At 53.2% G+C, this 23,213-nt stretch overlaps 1 pseudogene; it reads left to right on the forward strand.

Annotated features, from left to right (window-relative positions):
* Positions 1 to 21,360: 21,360 nt before the first annotated feature.
* On the forward strand, positions 21,361 to 21,499 carry LOC138565237 (5.8S ribosomal RNA; annotated as a pseudogene).
* Positions 21,500 to 23,213: the final 1,714 nt, after the last annotated feature.

A 23,213-nucleotide genomic window follows, 5' to 3' on the forward strand; every position in this document is an offset into this window, starting at 1 on the left:
CCGTAGGAGCAGGGTAACTCTGGCAATGCATTGGGACCGAAGGATGACAATATGTCCCTTAAAGACATCACGAATGCTATCACCAACTCAAGGACCTCCATGGAAAAGAAAATGGATGGCATAAGTACTGAGGTGTCGCTATTGCGCCATGACCTGCAAAAATTCACGGCTCGTACCGGGTAAGCAGAGGGCCGCATGTCGGAAACAGAGGACAGCCTGAGGACTGTAAATCACCAAATGACCGGAACGTTGGCACACCTCAAGGCACCGGAAGAATGAGTGAAAGAGGGTGAGGGCAGAGCAAGATGGAACAACATCTGGATCCTTGGATTGCCTGAAATCTCCGAAGGCCCGAGCATGGAGCTATTCCTAGAGCAATGGCTTGCGGATCTATTCGCTCCCAAGACCCTATCAAAATTATTCTCAGTTGAACGTGATCACTGATGGGCAGACAAATACCCGGAGCTCCTCCGCGCACGGTAATAGCAAATCTCCTGAAATATAGGGATCGGGACGCCATACTGCAGATGGCCAGAACTAAGGGATCCATAACATTTAATGGCTCCAGAATCGCCTTTTTCCCACACTTCACCAGGGAGGTTCAGAAAGCAAGGCAGTCCTTTGACCCACTCAAGAAACGCCTTCAAGCTCTTCACATAAAATACAGACTTCTGTTCCCAGCACAACTGAAAATATACCACAACGGTACGACAGTGCATTTCACGGATCCCAGAGAAGCGTGGAGCTGGGCGGAAAGACACCTAGAGGGTGACTGGAGGCCGAATCGGAGGCAAGACATCGACAGGAATCGCCCACGACCAGAGAGAGCACCACCTGAGCTCCCACAACAGGAGATGGAAGCACTGCCAAATGAAGGCAATGACTTCTGGAAGCAATCTCATCCTTTTTTTTTTAAGGGGATACCAAATATAATGGCTAATATAGGGTTGTAATATTTGGTATCCCCTTGATGTTGAGGGGTAACATTTAACAACGCACTGCTTGAACTATCCCTTGCATTGGGGAGGGGAGTACATCATAAGCCTTCACTGTGACATCTTCTGATGCCATCCCATTCTTTTTTTGAAGGGGATACCAAATATAATGGCTAATATAGGGTTGTAATATTTGGTATCCCCTTGATGTTGAGGGGTAACATTTAACAACGCACTGCTTGAACTATCCCTTGCATTGGGGAGGGGAGTACATCATAAGCCTTCACTGTGACAGCTTCTGGAAGCCATCCCATTCTTTTTTGAAGGGGAAACCAAATATAATGGCTAACATAGGGTTGTAATATTTGGTATCCCCTTGATGTTGAGGGGTAACTTTTAACAAAGCACTGCTCGAACTATCCCTTGCATTGGGGAGGGGAGCACATCATAAGCCTACACTGTGATATCTTCTGGAAGCCATCTCATCCTTTTTTTGAAAGGGATACCAAATATTACAGCTAATATAGTGTTGTAATATTTGGTATCCCCTTGATTTTGAGGGGTAACATTTAACAACGCAATTCTTAAACTATCCCTTGCATTGGGGAGGGGAGTACATCATACACCTACACTGTTGCAGCTTCTGGAAGCCATCTCCTCCTTTTTTTGAAGGGGATACCAAATATTACAGCTAATATAGTGTTGTAATATTTAGTATCCCCTTGATTTTGAAGGGTAACATTTAACAACGCAATTCTTAAACTATCCCTTGCATTGGGGAGGGGAGTACATCATGTGACACTGTGACAGTTTATGGAAGCCATCTCATCCTTTTTTTTGAAGGGGATACCAAATATAATGGCTAATATAGGGTTGTAATATTTGGTATCCCCTTGATTTTGAGGGGTAACATTTAACAATGCACTGCTTGAAGTATCCCTTGAATTGGGGAGGGGGGCACATCATAAGCCTACACTGTGACAGCTTCTGGAAGCCATCTCATCCTTTTTTTGAAGGGGATACCAAATATTACAGCTAATATAGTGTTGTAATATTTGGTATCCCCTTGATTTTGAGGGGTAACATTTAACAAACGCACTGCTTGAACTATCACTTGCATTGGGGAGGGGAGTACATCATAATCCTTCACTGTGACAGCTGCTTCTGGAAGACATCCCATCCTTTTTTTGAAGGGGATACCAAATATAATGGCTAATATAGGGTTGTAATATTTGGTATCCCCTTGTTTTTGAGGGGTAACATTTAACAACGCTCTGCTTGAACTATCCCTTGAATTGGGGAGGGGAGTACATCATTTCTGTGCACTGTGACTCTAGGCCAGCCCAACGGGTGCTCGGGGCACCAACACAAAATTAATGTGGCAGGGATCACCCTGATCGTTGTGGTCACACAACAAGACCGCAGCTGCCGTGGGCTCCCAGTCAAGCAGCTGCTCTGCGATCACACAGAGGGCCAGTGGCCTGGAGGCACCCTGTTACACATGCTGGTCTGGGGCACCCAGACCGCACCCAGACTAGCAGGGCTGCAGGCCTGTGATCATAAGGAGTAGGCCTGCAGGCCCTTCACAGTGAGACTCAGAGACAGAGTGCCATTACATTTAGTCTAAAACCGTGGTATTGCACGTGCATGCAGAGGCTCCTTCTTCCAGTCAGGTATGAGGCTGTCATGACACATCCTAAGAGGGTGTGAGAAAAATGGAGCAAGACCCTCTTTTTTGTGAGGGGGCTGACTCTAGAGGGTATAGTGAGGAATGTCAAGAGAGGATTAGAGTCAAAGGCCTAGAACAAGGGTAGACTTTGACTCTAATCCTCTCTTGACATCCTTAGAGAGGCAATACGTGTTCTTAAAAGGGAAACACCACTAATAGTCCCACTATGCTATGAGATGTGTAATATACATATTGTCAGTCTCGTTTATTGTGTGATTTATCTGCGTTTCATGTCAGCCCTGTAAAATGAAATATTATTTGTATGTGTTTTACGTGCCTGCCATGATGACTGCACCGCTACACAACACCCTCTACAGTGAACCCATCTATCGGGTCAATTTCCCTAAGGAGGTAGTATTCCAGAGTATTTCCAAGCATAGTTTGGGAACCCATTTCCATCACTGTTGGCAGCTGTGATTTATTCAGCTACTAATAACCAAATAACCCACCAAGTGTTGGCAGCTGTGATTATTTTAAGCTATAAATAACCATATAACCAACTGAGTTTCATTTAACTCAATGCAGTTCAGCTGACTGATCAAGTAACAGTGGCGTACCGAGCCAGGAGTGGGGGGGGCACGCTGCCACCCCACAGGCTCTTTTTGGGCCACCTTTTTGGGCTCAGTGGGCCACCCTTCCCGTTCGGCACCTCAATGAGGGTGCCCAACGAGAAAGGTGTCCCGCTGGCAGGACAATGTGTGCCCAGAAAGTCCTGCTCAGCACAGTAATTGTCCTGGCAGCAGGACACCTTACCCTTTCCGAGACCTCTGGCAGGACAATGTTCCAAGGAGCTCAGGGCAGCAGCAGAGGGGCTCGCAAGTTGCTCTGTGTCAACAGAGCATTTCAATGTGAGTCATTAGGCACTATTGAGAGGGAGTGGGTACTATTAGCAGGGACTTTTGTCCCTTTAGAAATGTGCATGGCCGGGAGTGATCAGGTGTTAGAAGGTTGCATAATGCTACAGGCTTTATGAAATAATGACTAAGGCTTTACCCAAGGGGGATTTGTTAGGCTCACATTAATCTACATTATGCTATTGTGACTTTGCATGCAGGGAGAGGAGAATAAAACCAAATCCATCCTCTTATTGCTCAACATATTTCTATAATGATGTATAGTGTAAAGTTAATAATGGAAGGGAAGTTTGTTATGTAATGTTCTTTGCTTCCAAGGCATTGATATAAATAAAGTATTATTTAAGCACATGAAATGCAAAGGGAAACATTAATAAATATCTAAATAAACTAAAACTGTGAAGATGTGCTCAGTTGCTTAAAATGTCTTCATCCCATCCCGGTTTCACTATTAACCAAAGTGTGTGATCCTGGGCAGATCATGAAATCAGACTGTGGCCCTCATTACGACCCTGGCGGAATTCCAAAAACGAGGCGGAAATGAAATACCGCCATCGAATACTGCTCGTTGCGATCATGACCCGTCACCGTAAAGTACGATGCCATTAGCGACACCGTAGTGAACGCCAACGCTAACTGCACCAAGCACGCGCACGCGCGCCTTGCAAAACCGTAATTTCCGCCATGGCGCAACGGTACACGAATTCTGACCCTAGCGGACATGTACGCAACGCCATCAAGGATGGCGGAAAGTACCTTTCCGCCATGGTGAGAATTACGGCATCGCGAACCAACCGTACATGGCCCTACTGAGTGCCTGTACTCCACTCCCTGCCCACATTGCACAACTCCTCGTAGGCAAACGCGGCCAGTACAGTACCACACAACTCCACTCAGAAGCCGGAACCCAATGCAGATCATCTCACAATACATCGCGCCACAAATCGGAATATGCTACATCACTAGTAAAGAATAAGGCTACACGGTCAATATCTGAACATAATTTTAATGCACATCCAAATCACCAAGCCCATACAGCTATTCGCAAACTAACTCCCAAATGATTTCCATCACTGTGGGCTGCATCCGCAATGAATGACCAGCTTCTACTTGTGTGACGCCCTGTTCCTTCATGGTACACAGGGCCTACATTTACGACCAAAAAGGCAACACGGAAGCGCCTAGAACCGCAGGGCAGTCCCATGAAGTAGGCACTAGTCCAGCTGAAAGGTACATATGTTGCTCCTAGCCACTAGTACTGCGTAAGGGCATGTGGCCCATTGGCGATCGTCCCATAAGATCGTAATGGTGCTCCACTGATTAACTCGAAGCTGCAGGTGTCGAGTGAAAAACCCATCTGCAGGAGTGGCGTACAGATGGCAGCGGCAAAAGGGGAGGAGATACCTGTCACCCAAAAGAAAAAAATAATAGCATGGGCATCCGAACTTCATATGAATTACTCAGTTCATTCAACACACTAAATATACAACCATATGCATGCTAGCCCACTCAAAAGGATTAATGTCACCAAAAAATCACTTGCGAATCATAACGACATAAATCGAGCTCAATACACTATTACTAACGAGTGTATGTGTGCATGCGTCTGTCAAAACAGAATCCATTAGATGTGATTAGTAACGTGCACAGACACAAGTGTTTGAAGGCGCGTCGAGACAGGGAGGGTTCAACAAGGGCAGACAGATGATGGACCCACTATGGCAGCTTTGCATCACATAGCGCAGGGGAAGGGGATAGATATCAAAAAGCCATGCACATGACAAACTCTCAATTAAATCATCTGTCCATGCATCCATTCATCATTCCCTCATCCCGGAATAGAAACGCCTGAATATTTACTCACATTACATTAGAAATTTCCATTGAGTCTGTGCGTAATGCAGTCTGCAAAATCCACTGTGCTCCTGCCCGGTTCACTAGTGTAGTGAAGTAACATGTATTTGGGGACGTCCTGCCTCATCGTCCACTACGCTATTGCGCATCCCATTCAATTCACATCAATCATTGCATTCTCGTCATGGGCCCTGTCCCAAGGACATTCAACAATAGAACGTTACATTTCCAGTCAGACCTGTGGGCGTCTCCTCGCCGCTAGTTGAAAACCAAAAGCGCTGTCCTTCGAATTCCTCATTTGCAACATCACGTCGAAAAGGCATCTGTGAACGCTTGGATTCACAAATACATCTATGTAGTGCGGCTGTGTGTGAAAATGGTAACTGGCTTCAATCACTAATGGGACTCCCCGCCCATCGGTGAACGTCGGCACAGTGCTGCATGAGGGTCCACCGTTGATCGAGTACTACATTCCACTGACCCTTCACAAGTTTGTCCGCGACTGCAAAAATAGTATGTGAAACAATGGGACCATAGCAGAATCAACATATTAACCAATATTTCACTGCCATCGGGATCATATACATGATTGTAATTGCAAGATGCCATGCGTCAAATTTCAGCGTTGTGTGCGGGACGTGCTCGCCCAAAAGTAATTGCAGCTGGCACAGGTGAAATGAATCACCACAGGTGGAGGCTATACAGCCTGAAAACACATAAATTGCACACCCAAACCCCTCCCACAACCACACCCACTCCCAAATGCTACCGACAGGACTAGCGATGTTGGGCCTGGGGGACCTGATAGCACTGCAAGTACTCCAACTTCAAGAAGAAGACGAACACCAACGACTGCAACAACCGGCCGCACAGAGGAGACGCAGGAGGAGGAGGTGGAGGAGGGCAAGGCAGGGGCAGCAAGGCCCACCAGCACAGCCACTACCACCACGCAGGCAGCCCGCAATCCCACGCCTCCGTGCCAATCCGTTCAACCTCACTGCTGAGCAGATCCACACCCTCTACCGTTTGGACCGGGACACCATAACCGCCATTGTCGACATGACACACGCTGACCTTGTCAGCATGATAGATAGCCCAACCGCCATCCCACCCCTACTGAAGGTGGTGTCTGTACTCCACTTCCTGGCCACAGGCACCAACCAGCACACAGTCGGACAGTTGCATGGCATTTCACAGCCACTATTGTCACGGACACTATTCCAAGTGCTTGATGCCCTCCTGAAGCACGCAGACGACTACATCTGTTTACCACGCTCGGAGCAGGAGCTCACAAACGCAAAAGTGGGATTCCATGCACTTGGCGGCATACCGGGTTGCATTGGTGCCATCGACTGCACCCATGTGGAATTGGTTGTCCCACATGCCATGGAGGTCCAGTACCGCAACCGGAAACAATATCATTCTATCAATGTACAAATGGTGTGTGACTCCAACAGGATCTTTACACATTGTTGTGCCCGATTTCCAGGATCAACCCATGACTCTATGGTCTTGAGGAACTCTACAGTACCACGCTACATGGAGCGACACGCAGGGCACCGATCCTGGCTACTCGGTGATTCTCATTTAATGCATGTGAATGTGGGGTAGGTGATGCGTCAATGACGTGGCAGGAAGGGGGGGGGATGCGTACGTAGCAATGTTATTCCACAAACATCCTTCTTTGTCCACATACAGGTGATGCCGGGTATCCACTGAAGAGATGGCTCCTTACACCAATCCGGAACCCACAGAACCAGCATGAGGAGGACTACAACCATGCCCACTCACGTACCCGTGTAGTCATAGAACAGGCATTCGGCCTACTGAAGGCTCGTTTCCGCTGCCTCAGCAGGTCTGGCGGGGCACTCCTGTACCGCCATGAGAAGGTTGCAAAGATGGTCATGGCATGTGTAATGCTACACAACATATGCGTACGTAGAAATGTGGCCATGCCCCCTGACGCAGAACTGCAAGCACCTGAAGATGGTCATGATGAGGGTGGGGATGTGGCAGCACCTCAAGGAGTCCGCGAGGCACAGGAGGCCTGTGAGATTCGTCAGAATATCATAGATGCATGCTTCTAGCACTCACGCCTGGTGGCTGTTACATGGACACGGGACTTGTGACACTGTGTGTGTCGGGAACATGCACAATGTGGCCTGTACGCCAAGAAAGGCCTCGTACACAAAGATCAATGTCCACACATCTCATTGGATTAATGTGTATATATGTATTGCAAATGTGAAATGGTATTACACACCCAATCGACCCGCCACCCGGAAGAACCCTACACACCCCCTCCACCCCCCTACCTCCCCCCCGAACACCAGTGTCCAGAGATGCTCATTGTCATTGGTCAGACGCTATTGCAAGCCCCCTCTCCGGGTATCAGGGGCACCCCTGCCTGTGGAGCGCAGGTTCCTCCCAGATCTGCGTTGGGGGCTGCCCTGGACGGAACTTGCAACGGATGATGTCTCTGCCTGCTCACGTCCATGCATGTCCCTAAGGGTTTGTGAGAGCTCAGTGAGCACACGGCACACAGCGGCAAGTTCACCACATACATCTTTGGACGTCGCATGCAGTTCCCCCCTCAGGCTCTCGGTGCTTCTCTCCATTTGTCCCCTCAGGCTCTCGGTGCTTCCCTCAATTTGTGCCCTTAGTGTCTCTGTACTTCGCTCCATTTCTGCCCTAAGTGTCTCAGTAGATGTTTCAATGGCTGCCTTAGAACCCCCACATTCATCAGCATGCTCCTTGAGGAGCGTGGCCAGTTGCTGCTGTTGCACTATCATCTGCTCGAGGGACTGTTGCCTCTACTGAGCCATGCCCATTTGCGGTGGTGTCACAGAGGGGCTGATCACCTCATGTTGCCTTTCCACAGGCCTTGTGGGGGTTGGCCAGTCGTCGTCTTGTGGGTGCCCCTGCGTGGTTTCCTCATGGTGTATGGGATGAAACATACAGGGGGATTGGGACAGGTCATGGATGGATCCTACATCTACAGCATCGTTTTCTGTGTCGGAGCATGCTGGCATGAAAGCAGTGTCACCTATGGTGCTGCTGCCACCAGAAGCAGTGCCTTCTGTGGCATCCATTGGGGGGACCTGTGGTGCTGCTGTTGTGGACATGCTGGCTGCTGGGGTGCCTGTTGATGTCCCCTCCAGTGTGCTGCCACTCGATTCGTGCTGCTGACGTGTCTTGATCCGTGCAGCTGAGGTGGAGGGTCTTTGGCCGTTGGTCTTGGCCCTCTTTGCAGGTGTGCTGGTAGGGGTGTCCTGAAGCTTGTCGTTTGATTCGGACCCTGTGGTGGAGTAAAGGAGGGCAAGCGTTATTTATGGGTCTGTTGTAATTGGAATGGCAATGTATCACATGCATTGGGGTGGTACCTGAGGGTGATTTGGGTCAGGGCCTTGGGGGAGGTCTCATTTTCGTGTGGATTGAGGGTGCAGTTATTTTGCAGCCTGCAGTTAGGGTGTGCATGCTGCACATGCAGAGGGTGTTTTTAGGATTTTTACTTATTTATGTATTTAATCTGACTTTTACAGGGCGCTATCATGGCAATGTATGTGGACGTTCTCCTGGACATGTGTTTCTATTGCACTATGGGGACACATGGTGCTTCACATGATTGGACTTTGTGGATTTAGCATTGTTTAATTTGGCCCACCTACCTGATTCTTCGGATGTCTGCACTCCTTTCTCCATCCCTCCGACTCCCTCTATGCTCTCCATTCCAATGGTGGAGGCACAGATTTCTTCCCAGGGGGTCAACTTGATGGGTGAATCATATCCTCCCCCGGTAGCTGTGGCAATGTTGCGGTTGGCTGAAAGTATGCTCCGGACGCGTATCCGCAAGTCGTCCCATCGCTTCCTGCATTGCTGTGGGTTGCGGGGTGCGGTCCCCACCGCACTTACCCGCTGTGCCACCAGGGCCCATATGGCCTTCTTGTTCGCAAGTGCCGTCCTGGTCATTTGCGTGGAGAAGACGACGGCAGCGTTCTCCTGGAGGGTCTCTGTGAGAACGGTGAGTTCCTCATGGGAGAAGTGGATCTGCCGCTTGCGATCGCACGTTTTTTTAGCAACTTTTCCCATTTTTCTTTTTTATTATGGGGTGGCTAACGGGTTGGGATGTGTCTCAGGGTCGGTTTTTAATGGTTGTGTTGGGATTCTGATTTTATAGGTGTACGGCGTCCTGTTTCCCGTTCCGGCCCCATGTTTTTACTTCCGTTTCCGTATATTTACGGTGACCGTAATTTGCGCTGACCGCTCATTACGGTGACCGCTAAGATGGGTGGCGGAATTGCACCTAGGGCGCCGTACGACGGCGGTATGGGCCGTTTTGGGGTCATTTCCGCCATCGCGGACTTTGCACTTCCGCCATGGCGTAGTGCTCGTGCCCGATGGGTCGGAATTGGCCGCACTTTGCTCCATCGTGCAATGGCGGAAACGCTATTTACGCTATGGCGGTCATGTCAGTTACTTTCCGCCAGGGTCGTAATGAGGGCCTGTGTCTTATCTGCAGCTCTGTAAGTGATTCACTTCAAAGCTTATGTGTTAATATATGATGAAGTTATTTAAAAAAAAAAAAAAGCCTGACTTGCTCCATATATAAAAGTGCAATTTAGGTATTTTGCACCACTAATTAAAGCGCTTAGATGCCTCACCTCAGGAAGACATGAAATGTAAAGAAATCTGATTTTGTGGGTCTATGTCGGGGTGTATTTGCATATCGAATGCAGCTCGCCGATACATCCAGAAACACGCCCGTGAAAGCACGCAGGTCAAAAAAGGGTAGCGACTAGTTCCCATCCGAGAAAAGGACCATAGCAACGGCCCGCCCCCTCGTTGTCACGTGACCTCTGATGTCATCCGTGTGCTTTCCGGAGCAGAGAAGCGGTTCCAAAGCAATTCAGTAAGCGGGCTGGGGCTGAGCGGGAATTTTGAACGCTCTGGCTGCCGCCGGTGCAAGTGCAACCGGACCCTGCCAGCCTTTTGCTTGCAGCGTTTGGGGTTGGCATTTCAACACCGGGAACATTTCTAGGAGGCCCTGGAGCGTCCTGAGCGGCAAGGCTCTGGCTGCCAGGCTGCAGGAACAGCAGCAACTCGTGTGCTTTTGGCTGTAAATACAATTGGAATTTTCTTCCGGATACCGTGAACGTTCCTGCAAGACGCCCGATTTAGACGGGGGAGCAGGAAATTACATTTACTTTATGCTCAGCTATTCAACATGAAAGGTATGGAGGGCTAAGAAAAGGAATAGGGAGACAGTGTATGCTTGTGTTTAACTGATCAACGGGGGTTAATAGAGTGATTTAATGTTTTATGAGGGTGTGATTATTAGGATGCGTGGTTTTAGAGGGTTGGCTGGGGCTATCTGCGTGTGATTCGGGATGGCACACAGGCATCAGTTGCAAGGGGGAAGGGGCATCTTGCTATTTGGAAGAAGGATCAGGCATTATGGTATTGGACTAGAGGGAGGGATTGGGCATCTTGCTGGGGTCTGAATGGTTGGATAGGGGCATGCTGGTGTAGGTCTGGTGGGATGGGGCACTTTTGTGTGGCTCTGGAGAAAGGGGGCACATTGGTGTGGGTCTGGAGGGATGGATAGGACATAGTGGTGTGGGTCTGGGTGAGGGATAGGGGCAGTGGTATGGGTTGGGGTACATTGGTGTGGGTCTGGGGAGGGATGGAGGAAATGGGTGTGTTTCTGGAGGGAGAGATGGGGCACAGTGGGTCTGGCGGGTATCATGGGTCATCTAGGTGTGGGTTAGGAAGTTGGGCAGGGCATCTTGGTGTGGCTCTGGAGGGAGGTGGTAGGGCACATTGGTGTGGCTCTGGAGGGAGGTGGTGGGGCACATGGGTGTGTTTCTGGAGGGAGAGATGGGGCACAGTGGGTCTGGAGGGTGGCATGGGTCATCTAGGTGTGGGTTGGGAAGTTGGACGGGGCATCTTGGTGTGGCTCTGGAGGGAGGTGGTGGGGGCACATTTGTGTGGATCTGGGTGGAGGGATGGTGCACATGGGTGTGTTTCTGGAGGGAGAGATGGGGCACAGTGGGTCTGGTGGGTAGCATGGGTCATCTAGGTGTGGGTTAGGAAGTTGGACGGGGCATCTTGGTGTGGCTCTGGAGGGAGGTGGTGGGGCACATTGGTGTGGCTCTGGAGGGAGGGTGATGGGGCACATGGGCGTGTTTCTGGTGGGAGAGATGGGGCACAGTGGGTCTGAAGGGTGGCATGGGTCATCTAGGTGTGGATTGGGAAGTGGAACGGGGCATTTTGGTGTGGCTCTGGAGGGAGGTGGTGGGGGCACATCGGTGTGGCTCTGGAGGGAGGTGGTGGGGCACATTGGTGTGGATCTTGGCGGAGGGATGGTGCACATGGGTGTGTTTCTGGAGGGAGAGATGGGGGAACAGTGTGTCTGGAGGGTGGCATGGGTCATCTAGGTGTGGGTTGGGAAGTGGAACGGGGCATTTTGGTGTGGCTCTGGAGGGAGGTGGTGGGGGCACATTGGTGTGGATCTGGAGGGAGGTGGTGGGGCACATTGGTGTGGATCTTGGCCGAAGGATTGTGCACATGGGTATGTTTCTGGAGGGAGAGATGGGGAACAGTGGGTCTAGTGGGTAGCGTGGGTCATCTAGGTGTGGGTTAGGAAGTTGGACGGGGCATCTTGGTGTGGCTCTGGAGGGAGGTGGTGGGGGCACATGGGTGTGTTTCTGGAGGGAGAGATGGGGCACAGTGGGTCTGGAGGGTAGCATAGGTCATCTAGGTGTGGGTTGGGAAGTTGAGTGGGCATCTTGGTGTGGCTCTGGAGGGAGGTGGTGGGGGTACATTGGTGTGGATTTAGGTGGAGGGATGGTGCACATGGGTGTGTTTCTGGAGGGAGAGATGGGGCACAGTGGTTCTGGAGGGTGGCATGGGTCATCTAGGTGTGGGTTGGGAAGTTGGACTGGGCATCTTGGTGTGGCTCTGTAGGGAGGTGTTGGGGGCACATTGGTGTGGGTTTGATGGGAGGGATGGGGACATTGGTCTGGGGAGGGATGACTGCATATTGGTGTGGGTCTGGAAGGAGGGGACGGGGCACATTGGTGTGGGTCTGGGCGGATGGGGGCATACTAGGATGGGTGGTTTTAGAGGGGGTTGGCTGGGGCTATCTGCATGTGATTCAGGATCGGCACATGGGCATCTTATGTAAGGGGAAGGGGCATCTTGCTATGTGGAGGGAGGATGGGGCATTATGGTATTGGTCTAGAGGGAGGGATGGGGCATCTTGGTGTGGTTCTGAGAGGAAGGGATGGTGCACATGGGTGTGGGTCTGTAGGGAGGGATGGGGACATTGCTGTGGGTATGAAGGGAGGCATAGGACACATTGGTGTGCATCTGGAGGGAGGGATGGGGCACATTGGTGTGGGTCTGGAGAGAAGGATTGGGGCTCATTGGTCGGAGGACGGATAGGGGCTCATTGGTCGGAGGACGGATAGGGGCATCTTTCTGTGTGGAGGGAGCATGGGCCATCATGGTATGGTTCTTGAGGAAGGGATTGGGCATCGTGGCGTCTGGATCGGAGGGGGCATTGTTGATCTGGAATGGAGGGACAGGGCATATAATGGGGGCATGTCAGGGAATGGTGGAGCATGTGGGTCAGGGCTGGAGCGCTCTGGTGGGAAGGAAGGGGGCATCTGGGTGTGAATGGAGGGATATGGGGTATGTTTGTCTGGAGAGAAGGATGTTGGTTTATTGGAGTGGTGGGAGCATGTATGTGTCGAAGGGATGGGATAATCGGGTGTGGGTATAGAGAGAGGGCGAATGGCGCCATCTGAGTGTGGAGGTAGAGATGAAGCATATGGGTGTGGCTCTGAGGGGTGGAGCATCTTGGTGTAGCTTTGTGTGGGTTCGGATGGAGGGATGGTGGCATGTAGGTCAGGAGGGAGGTGGCATTTGAATCTGGAAGGTGTTTGGAAGGAGAAATGGGGCGTTTGAGTGTGAAAGGTTTCTGCTTGTGGGTGGGGGCATAAAGGATCATTAACAGCAGAGCAGCGGGAGGGAGAGCCGTGGGCCCGACCTCGGTTGCATCCCAGACGTGCACACCCACAGCCCGGGGCACCTCTCGCAGAGCGGTCCGGTGCGCATGGTCAACCAGCCCCCTCTCCTCACTGAGCCTGCATCTGCGCTGGCCGGGGGTGCACACTCCACTCTCTGACCTGCCAGCGGCTGGGCATTGGTGGGCACACGCCGGTCACCAGGGAAGCCCCGAGTGGGGGCAGCCGGGAGCCGAGGGAAACCTGACTGCTCTCGAGGGGTGCCTCCCCAGGCAGACAGGCGCCCGGCACGCCAGGCATGAGCCCTGAGCCATGGTGCAGCTGGCTCACTTGACGGTGGGCGCCAAGGTTCCAGCCGCCCACATCTGTGTGTGAGCAATGGCCAGGCCCGCTGGCACAGTGGGTGACCTTCCCTCTTGCCCAGGTACCTGGAGCTGGGCCCTATGCAGCTGGGCTGGGGTTTGAAGACTCTAGTGGTCCCACCCAACCCCCTGTCTGTGCTGTCTCTGGCCTGCCTCGTTGTCCATCTCCCAGCCCCCCTCCCAAAAGGGAAGGGGTCGGGGAAGGATGAGTGGATCGGGCCGTGTGGGCAGGTAGCAGAGCGGCCTACCTCCATCCCCCTGGGAAGCGCTGTGCTGCTGCAGCTGGCGGTCAGGCTGAGCACCTGGATTATTATTATTATTATTTTATTTTTTTTTAATTTCTTTTTTTATTGGTTTTACAACAAAGAGAAAAATGCATCCCCAACTCCCCCCGTTCCCCCCCCTCCCCTTGAAGGCAATTACTTATGTCCGTGGTCCATTATTGCCATGGGCCACTCGCCAAAGTTATTAGGTTCATGACAGAGAAACCGTCATCCCGGCCACCCCTCACTCTCCTCTGGGAGTGGCCTCTCCCAGTCCGTGAACATATGTGTTGGCACCTTGGAGTTGCATCTGTATTATCCATTATTTGCTTCGGCCCCGGCCAGGCCGCCTCCTACCCACTCACTGAGTTCCCTTTGGTCTGTGTTCTGCCCCCGGGCGTAGGGCCCAGTCGGGCCAGCCTGTCCTCCTTCCGAGTCATCTGAGTCACTCCTGTTGTTTCCCGCCCCGTCTCCGAACAGGTCCCGTACCAGGGTGTTCCACGCCAGTATTCTGGCTCCGCTATTGCCTTCTCCCCTCTGTGTGGCTCTCATCCAGACGGTCGTTTCCGCTATCGCCCATTTTTGTAGATCTGCCCACCAGCCCTCTGCCGAGGGTCCTTCACTCGTGTTCCATGCCATTGCTATGCGGCGCTTCGCCAGTATTGTCATCAGGTCTTTCATTTTTGCCATGTGTGCCATCTGCCTGTCCCCCCTCGGGAACAGGCCCAGTATATAAGACCTAGGTGACCATGCTTGCATATGGATTCCTGCCGTCCTCGCCTTACTCTTCACCATATTCCAGAACTCTGTTATTTTGGGGCACGACCAGAACATGTGCACCATGTCCGCTTGTTCTTCCCGGCAGCGTGGGCAGCTGGAAGTTTGTCCTTTTCTTATCTTCATCATTCTTTTGGGAGTTAGGTATGCTCTGTGGACTATGTAGATTTGCAGCTGCCTGAACCTGGCATTCCTAGAAACTTTTTTAGTCTATTGGAGGGTTCTATTCCATTCTCCTTCTTGGAAGGGCTGCTGGAGCTCCTCTTCCCATTTTGCTCGCACGTTCAGTGTCTTCCTATTAGTGGTACCCAGTAGTTGCTCATAGAGCCTGGACACTGTGTGTCCTCCTTCAGAAATGTCATACCAGGTATCCAGCGCTCCCCCAGTATTCTCTGCCTCCGCCTCTGGCATGGTTCCCCACCTCTTCTTCATTGCTTGTACTAAGCTGTTATACAGGATGAACTGGCCCTTGTGCACCTCTTGCTCCTCCACTAAGGACTGGAATCCGACCCACTGTCCTTCTTGCCACAGGTCCCCTATTTGGGCTACCCCCTTGTCCTCCCATTGTGCCCTGTACGTGGCCAGGCTTGTTATGCGGGTATCTACCAGACCCGCCAAGGGGATCTGTCTTGAGCAGGGGTCCTGCATGCCTTGCGTTTTCCAGGCTCTTTCCCATAGCGTTCGGCCTAGCTGGGCCATGCTAGGAAGAGACCTAGCCTGGGCAGCTGGCATCCAGAGGAGTTCCCTCAGGTAATATTGCCTGAGTGCTGGTCGGAGGAGAATTGCGTCGATGGAGGTGTCCTCCCCCAGCCATCTCACCACAAATTGGAGTTGTGCCGCTAGGTAGTAATGCAAAAAGTCCGGGAGTTTGATGCCCCCCCACTCGTGGCTCCTCTGTAATGTAGTCAGTGCTACCCTGTTTCTCCCCCCTCCCCACAGGAAGGTCCTCACCAGGTTGTGCAGGCGTTTAAAGAAAGCTCCCGGGATGTTATAAAGGATATTGGTAAAGTAATATAGGAGCCGGGGCAGGACCGTCATCTTCAATAAGGCCGCTCGGCCTATCATCCCCAGTGGTAGGGTCTTCCAGAACTGCATAGCGTGCTCAATTTTATTCAGGGCCGCCTGCGTGTTGGCTATGTGTGTGTCCGCGGTATCGTGGTGAATGTCCACCCCCAGGTATCTAAAGGTGGTCGGGGACCATGTGAGGCCCAGGTGCGGCAGTTGATCTGGTGGTACTTTTCGCAGGCCCGCCAGGGGGAACAGTGAGGATTTCTCCCTGTTGACAGTGATTCCCGATAGTCTACCGAATGCTCCTAGTGCCTCGAGTAAATCTCGTAAGTGGGTGCGTGGGTCCTGGACGTAGAGCAGTATGTCGTCTGCGTAGATCGATATCTGGTGTGTCACCCCGTCAATTGCTATGCCCGTGTCCATATAATCCGTTCTTAGGAAGACCGCGAATGGCTCCAAAGCTAGGATATATAACATTGGTGACAGCGGGCACCCTTGTTTCGTACCTCGCCCTATGCTCCATTCCCCGGAGACCACCCTACCCGTCTTGACCCTTGCTCTCGGGTCTTTGTAGAGCAACTTTATCCATTGAAGGAACCCCTGCCCTATCCCAAAGTGGGCGAGTGCTCCCAAAAGCCAGTCCCAGCTCACCGAATCAAATGCTTTAATCGCATCTAGGGAAGCTACTGCGCACTCCCCGTCTGCTTGGTTAGTCCTATCAATGACGTAATGGAGTCTCCGGAGATTCCACGTCGTGTTTCGTTCAGGTACATACCCTGTCTGATCAGTGTGGATCAGGGTGGGTAGCACTCTCTTGAGCCGGTTAGCTAATGCCGCTGTCAGGATCTTGGAGTCCTGGTTTATCAGGGAAATTGGTCTATAGGACCCACACTCGAGGGGTGGTTTCCCTGGTTTAAGTATCGGCACTATAATGGATTCCGACATGCTATTCGGGAGCCTCCCCGTCTCATATGCCTCCTCCAGTGTTTCCAGCAATCTAGGGGCTAAACTGTCTCTGTACTTCTTATAGAATTCCCCCGGTAGCCCGTCTGGCCCCGGGGTCTTCCCTGTCGGCAGTTGGGTGATTACTTCCGCCAGTTCCTCCACTGTGAGGGGAGCATCCAGCATTTGGGCCTGTTCCTCAGTGAGTTGCGGGAGCCTGATTTCCGCGAAGGCGTCCTCTAGGTCCCCCTCCTCCCCCTCTTGGACTTTTGTGTACAGTTTCTCGTAAAATTGCGAGAACACCTCGTTTATACCTTCCTGGGACCTTACCTCCTCCCCTTGACTATTCTGGATTGCATTAATTGGTTCCCGCTTGGCCTCCTGTTTGGTTAGCCAGGCCAGGAGCCTGCCGGGCTTATCCCCCTCTGCATGCAGCCTCTGTATGTACTTCCCGTAATCTAGGCGCCCCAGTCTTTCCCAAGTCTCCATGCACTGTTGCCGCAGGGTGGTGAGGTCATCCTGATCTCCTCCGTTCTCCCCCGCCCATTTCTCGGCCCTCTCAATCTTTCTTTCTAACGCGTCCAGTTGGGTCAGGGTTTCCCTCCTGAGTCCTCCCGTCTTCCCCATTGCCGCACCTCTGACCACAACCTTAAGGGCCTCCCAGATCGTCACCATGCTGTCCACACTACCCGAGTTATGCTCAAAGTAGTCTTCTATCGTGCTTTGGATATGTTCCTGGAATTCCCCGTCCAGCAGTGCTTCTGCCCTTAGTTTCCATGTGGGCGTGGGGGCCCCTCTGTGTGTATGTGCCCATGTGACTCTCAAGGGGGCGTGATCAGACAGGGTTCGTGCATGTATATGTGCCCCAGTGAATTCACCTAATGTTTCCCTTCCCGTGAAAAGGTAATCAATCCGCGTGAATGTCCCATGCGGAGCACTGTAGTGTGTGTATCCCCTTTCCCCCTCATGTACCTTCCTCCAGATGTCCTCCAGTTCCAGCTGGTCCAGTATCTTCCGCAACCTCCGTGCTGGTGGCGCTGGTCGTCTGTGCTTATCGTCCGACCTGTCTAGTCGGGGGTCCAGTGTGCAATTGTGGTCTCCAGCCCAGATGATCGTAGCGTTCCTGTACGGGGCCAGCCGGGGCGTGAGTGACTCAAAGAAGGCTGTTGCGTCATGATTGGGGGCATAGGTGTTCACCAGGCACACCTCCCGGTTCTCCAGCATTCCGTGGACGATCAGGACCCTACCCTCAGCGTCCTTTTCCTGGTTGATGAGCTGGAATGGGGTGCTCGGGGCGATCCAGGTCATCACCCCCCTTGCATAATTAGAGTACGATGAGCTGTACATCTGACCTCCCCATTTTTTGGCCACCTTGGTTTGTTTTTCGACCGTCAGGTGCGTCTCTTGCAGCATTGCAACGTGAGCTTTCGTTTTGTTTAACCAGGTGTAGACCCTCAGCCTCTTGACGTATGCATTTAGCCCTCTAACATTCCATGTGACGATGTTTAGGTCATCTCGGTTCTTGTGGGGCAGGTGTTAGTGGCCCTCTCCGTCCCATGGGCCCGTTCACTTTCATGTCCTTTTGACATGTCTCTTTCCGGGGGTCCTCGTCCCGCATCTCTCCCGTGGTACTTTGTGCGGTTCCCACATCCTCCATCTTCCGCGTTTCCCAGGGGTGTAGCTGCTCTTGCGGTTCTTGGATCCGTTTTTTCCTGGTGTTTTCCTTCAGTACGCTTCGCTGACCCCTGGCGCCCGGGGTCCGCCTCGCGTGTCCGCCTTCCGTGCCTCCGCCGTGGTTTCTCAGTCTGTCATGTCCTTTTTCCCTAGTGCCTTCACCCCACAAACTTAACCTCCTAACAACTGTAACTAAAAACAACACTAACAAACGCCCAGCCTCCCTCCCCCTGCTCGGGCCCCACCGCTCTCCAGGTGTCGCCTTCCTTTCCTCAGGCTTACTTGTCGCGGCGTAGTGCCTTAGAACTGGCACTATAAACATTGTCTCTGCTTGGGGTTCCTACTGTGGGTCTTGGCGGTCCAGTTCCGGAAGTCTTGTGCTCCCAGTTTATTCTTGGTTTAGGCCTTGAACTCGTGAGCTGTTGGTTATCCTGCTCCTTCACTTTTCCATTGGGAGTATCCCTGTGTCTTTAAGTTAGTTGCAGTGAAGTGGTGTAGCAACCTGCGGTTTGCTGCAGTGTTCCTCAGATTTTTGTCTCGCCCTGATCTACCGGGCGCCTGGGTCTTGCATTCCATCTTCAATCTCCTTCTCTGTCTCGTCGGGGGGCTTCTCTGTTCCGTCTGTTCCCCTCTTCCGGCTGTGGGAACCCCTGTTGGTCCATCCACAGTTGGGCGTCCGCTGTGGTCTCAAAGATCTGTGTCCTTCCGTTATGTAGCACTTTGAGTTTTGCCGGGTACAGCAGCATGAACTTCACGCCCGCTGCTCGAAGGCGGTCTTTGGTCGGCCAGAACTGAGCTCTCTGCCTTTGCACTAGCGCCGTGTAGTCGGGGTAGATGGTTATCCTGGCTCCATTCCGGGTTATGACTCCTCCGTCTCTCGAGAACGCCAGGATTTTTTCCCTGTCTTTAAAGTTCATGATCTTTGCGATCATAGGCCTCGGTGGTGCCCCCGGGCGTGGTCTCTTTGTTAATGCCCTATGTGCCCTTTCCACAACGAAACCCTGGGACAGGGTCCCGGCACCCACCGCTTGGATTAGTAAGTTCTCGATGTAGTCCGTGGGATCTCTGCCTTCCTCCCCCTCCGGCAGCCCCACTATGCGTACATTGTTGCGTCTAGCCCTGCTTTCCGCGTCTTCGGCTCTGCGTTCTAGCGTTCTGATGCGTTCCAGTGCCTCTGACATTTGAGTTTGGGAGGCGGTCATGTCCGCTGTATTGCTCTGTACCTGTTGTTCTACCGTTGTCACTCTCTCTGCCAGGTTTCTCGTGTCCTGCCGAAGGAGCCCCACGTCTACGATCACTGCATCTAGCTTGCCTTCTATCGAAGTCTTTAGTGCTTCTATGGCGTCCAGGATGCTCCCTTCCACCTGTTTGATCTCTCCCTGCGCCACATGTGACGTTACCGTGTCCATTTCAGCCGCCTCGGGCTGCTGATCCTCATTCTTGCGGGCAAATGACTCCATGACCGTCTGCCTCCCCCTACCACCTCTTGGTTTGTCTGGCATGTTGGTTCCGATTGCTGTGTGCCAGTGCGCGGGTCCTGCTCATGCAGTTTCGTGGTAGTAGCCTTGGGCCGGGGTCTGTATTATGGTCCTCCTCTCGTGCGGTTAGCTTCACCCCGTCTTCCGTGGGGTGGTGTACCCCTGGCTGTTTCTTCCGTGCGGGTGTATGTGGGAGTAGGCCCGCCGGTAGGCCCCCGCCAGTTGTGTGACTCGTGGCTCTTCTAGGGTCTCTGTCAAAGCTGTTTGAGTGGGCTGTATCCTCTTACGTATGTCCTGTGACCCCCCAGGGCGGGCGTTCGGCCCACCTCTCTGGTGTGGCTCTGCCGTCTGTCACCGTCCGCCCCAGCATATGTCGGTGGAAACTGGCCTCCCGCAGGGGCCCGTCACAGACGCATCACCCTCCTCTTCAAGTGAGTGTTCCGGTCCCCAGGTCGGGGTCAGACACTCCGTTCATCCCCTTCGTCCTCTGGCCTCGGGGGTCTCGGGGTCTCCTTTCCTTACCCCGGCCGGGGCTCTCAGCGCCCGACTACCAGTCTTCGTTCGAGCTCCGCCACCCGTGCCTGCTGTCGGGGGGCCTTGGGCACTCGTGCTCCTGTGTGCCTGTCCTAGCACGGCGTTACGGTGCGTCCTCTGGCCTCCTTCTGCGGTGTTCCGTCCCCCGCAGCTGCCAGTCCTCCAGGGCGCTCCCGGCTGGTGCTCTCCACGTCCTCACCTCCAGCCCCCCTTTGCTGTCTATCGGGGGGGGGCGCACCCTCCAGTCCTCCGGCGCCGCTGCTGCCGCCTGGTCCTTTCCCGCTCTGCCACGGCTTGTGCTGCGGTCCGTGGGCGTCCGCGCCTCCTCCGTCTGTCTCGGCACAGCGCTGCGGCGCTTCTCTCGATCTCCTCCCTTCCCCCGGGCGGCTCGGTGGTCTTCGCTAGGCTGGCTGTCCGCCAGCGGCGCCCCAGGGTCCTGTTTTCCTTCCTCCCGCGCCCGCCTTCTTCTCGGTGGCGAGCGGCTAACTCAGCGAGGCGCGTCCGCCATTTTGCGTGGCGGAGTCGCGTATCTCGCACTCTCCGTTTTCAGCCTTCTCGGTCCCGATTCTCCTCGGACTTTCTCATGCGTGTTCTCTGGGCGTTCCGATGCCTTCCCTAGCTCTTCCTCTGTCGTTTTCCTTCACTTTATGGCCTTTTCCAGGATCTATCTCCGGATCGAGCGGGAGCTCTTGAAGACTAGCTCACGCTCGCATGGCCGCCAAGCCACGCCCCTATTATTATTATTATTATTATTATTATTATTATTATTATTATTATTATTATTATTTTTTAAAACCACAATGGTTTTGGCCGAGCTAGACAGGGAGCTGGGCTGTCCTGCCACAGCCAGCGCTGCCTCCCCCAACCTCTCCTGCACCGGCAGGGTCAGGCCGACGTCTAGGACAAAAAAAGTTGCCTGTGGCTCTTGGCGGTGGATTACTCGACTTGTGCATCGATGAAGAACGCAGCTAGCTGCGAGAATTAGTGTGAATTGCAGGACACATTGATCAACACATGTGGCCCTGGGTTTTTCCCGGGACCACGCCTGTCTGAGGGTCGCTTGTACATGAATCGCCCCGGGGTTCACTCCCAGGGTCGTGGCTGGGGCTGTCGCAGGGACCCAATTCCATTCATCCCCCTATGGTCATACCCCGATCAGCACCCTCGCTGGATCCTTGGATCTGGCGCGCAAGCTCATTGCCGACGCATCCTGGCTTCCCCAGTTTCCCCTCCTCATGCTGGTTTTGGGAGGGCCAGGTGGCCGACGTGCCCTGGATGTGGTGGCGGCGGCAGCAGGCTTTAAAAAAGCCTGGCGCACCTTCACCCCACCCCAGGGCACCTAGCCGTGCTGTGTGTGTGGCTGTCTTTGGTGTCCCACGGCTGCCGGCGCAGGATGACCATGGAGCGCGGATCTCGTGACCATGTGGGCTTCGGTCACAGATTGGGACAGAATACACTCGCCTGCGCCAAGGGCTGGGGCAACCCCCCGTACGGGCCCGAGGCCAGCTGCCCTGAGCTTTGTGCTCCCCGACCACGGCCACAGATCAGACGTGGTGACCTGCTGAATTTAAGCATATTACTAAGCAGAGGAAAATGAACTAACCAAGATTCCCTCAGTAAAGGCCAGTGAAAAGGGAAGAGCCCAGCGCCGAATCCCCATTCAGCAGCAGGCGTGGGAAATGTGGCGTACAGAAGACCGACTCCCCGGCATCGCTCAGGGGGCTTAAGTCCTTCTGATCGAGTCTCGCCACGTGGATGGTGTTAGGCCGATAGCGGCCTCTTGCACACCGGGATCAGGTCTTCTTGGAGTCAGGTTGCTTGGGAATGCAGCCCAAAGCGTGTGGTAAACTCTAAGGCTAAATACGGGCGCGAGACTGGTGGCCAACAAGTACCGTAAGGGAAAGTTGAAGAGAGTTCAAGAGGGTGTGAAACGGTTGAGCGGTAAACTGGTGGGGTCTGTGCAGTCCACCCACAGGATTCAACACGGCAGGCTGGTTGGTCACCTGGAACGGTGGAGGCCCTTGCAGGTCTGCGGCCCGGGCACATCCAGCCCCAGCAGGGCGCATTTCCTCTGTATCGGTGCAACACGACCGGCTGGGAAGGCCCCAGGGGGCAGGTGGCTCTCTGCTCCAGCAGAGAGTGTTACAGCCCCCTGACAGCAGTTTTGCTGTGTCTACGGGGCTGAGGGAGATAGACCGCCACCGGGCCCTTATCTTGGGGGTTGCTAGAGTGGCCACGGGAGACGGGGCTCCCGCGTGACTGTGGTGGACTGCCCTCAATACGCCCCAACTACGTTGTGCGGCCGGGCGGGGAGGCCCACAAAGGGCACCAGGGGTCTGAGGTGATGTCGGTTAACCACCCGACCTGTCTGGAAACACTGACTAAGAGTATAACGCCTGCCCGAGTCAGAGGGATGAATGAAACCCTGTGATGTAATGATGTTGAGGGCCGGTGCCCGGCGATTGCAGTGGCATCCTGTCACGGTGGGCCCTCCACCGACCCGTCTCGCCCGCTCTGTCAGAGAGATGATGCATGAGCGTGTGTGATAGGACCCGAAAGATGGTGAACTCGGCCTGGTGGAGGTCCGTAGCGGTCCTGATGTGTAAATCGGTCATCCGACCTGGGTATAGGGGCAAAAGACTAATCGAATGATATAGTAGCTGGTTTTCTCCGAAGTTTCACTCAGGATAGCTGGCGCACGGAAACCCCAGTTTTATCTAGCAAAGCGAATGCTTAGAGGTCTTGGGGCTAAAATTATCTCAACCTGCTCTCA

The sequence above is a fragment of the Ambystoma mexicanum genome, chromosome 1q (genome assembly GCF_040938575.1).
Source record: "Ambystoma mexicanum isolate Mex_15411 chromosome 1q, UKY_AmexF1_1, whole genome shotgun sequence".
Classification (NCBI taxonomy): domain Eukaryota; kingdom Metazoa; phylum Chordata; class Amphibia; order Caudata; family Ambystomatidae; genus Ambystoma; species Ambystoma mexicanum.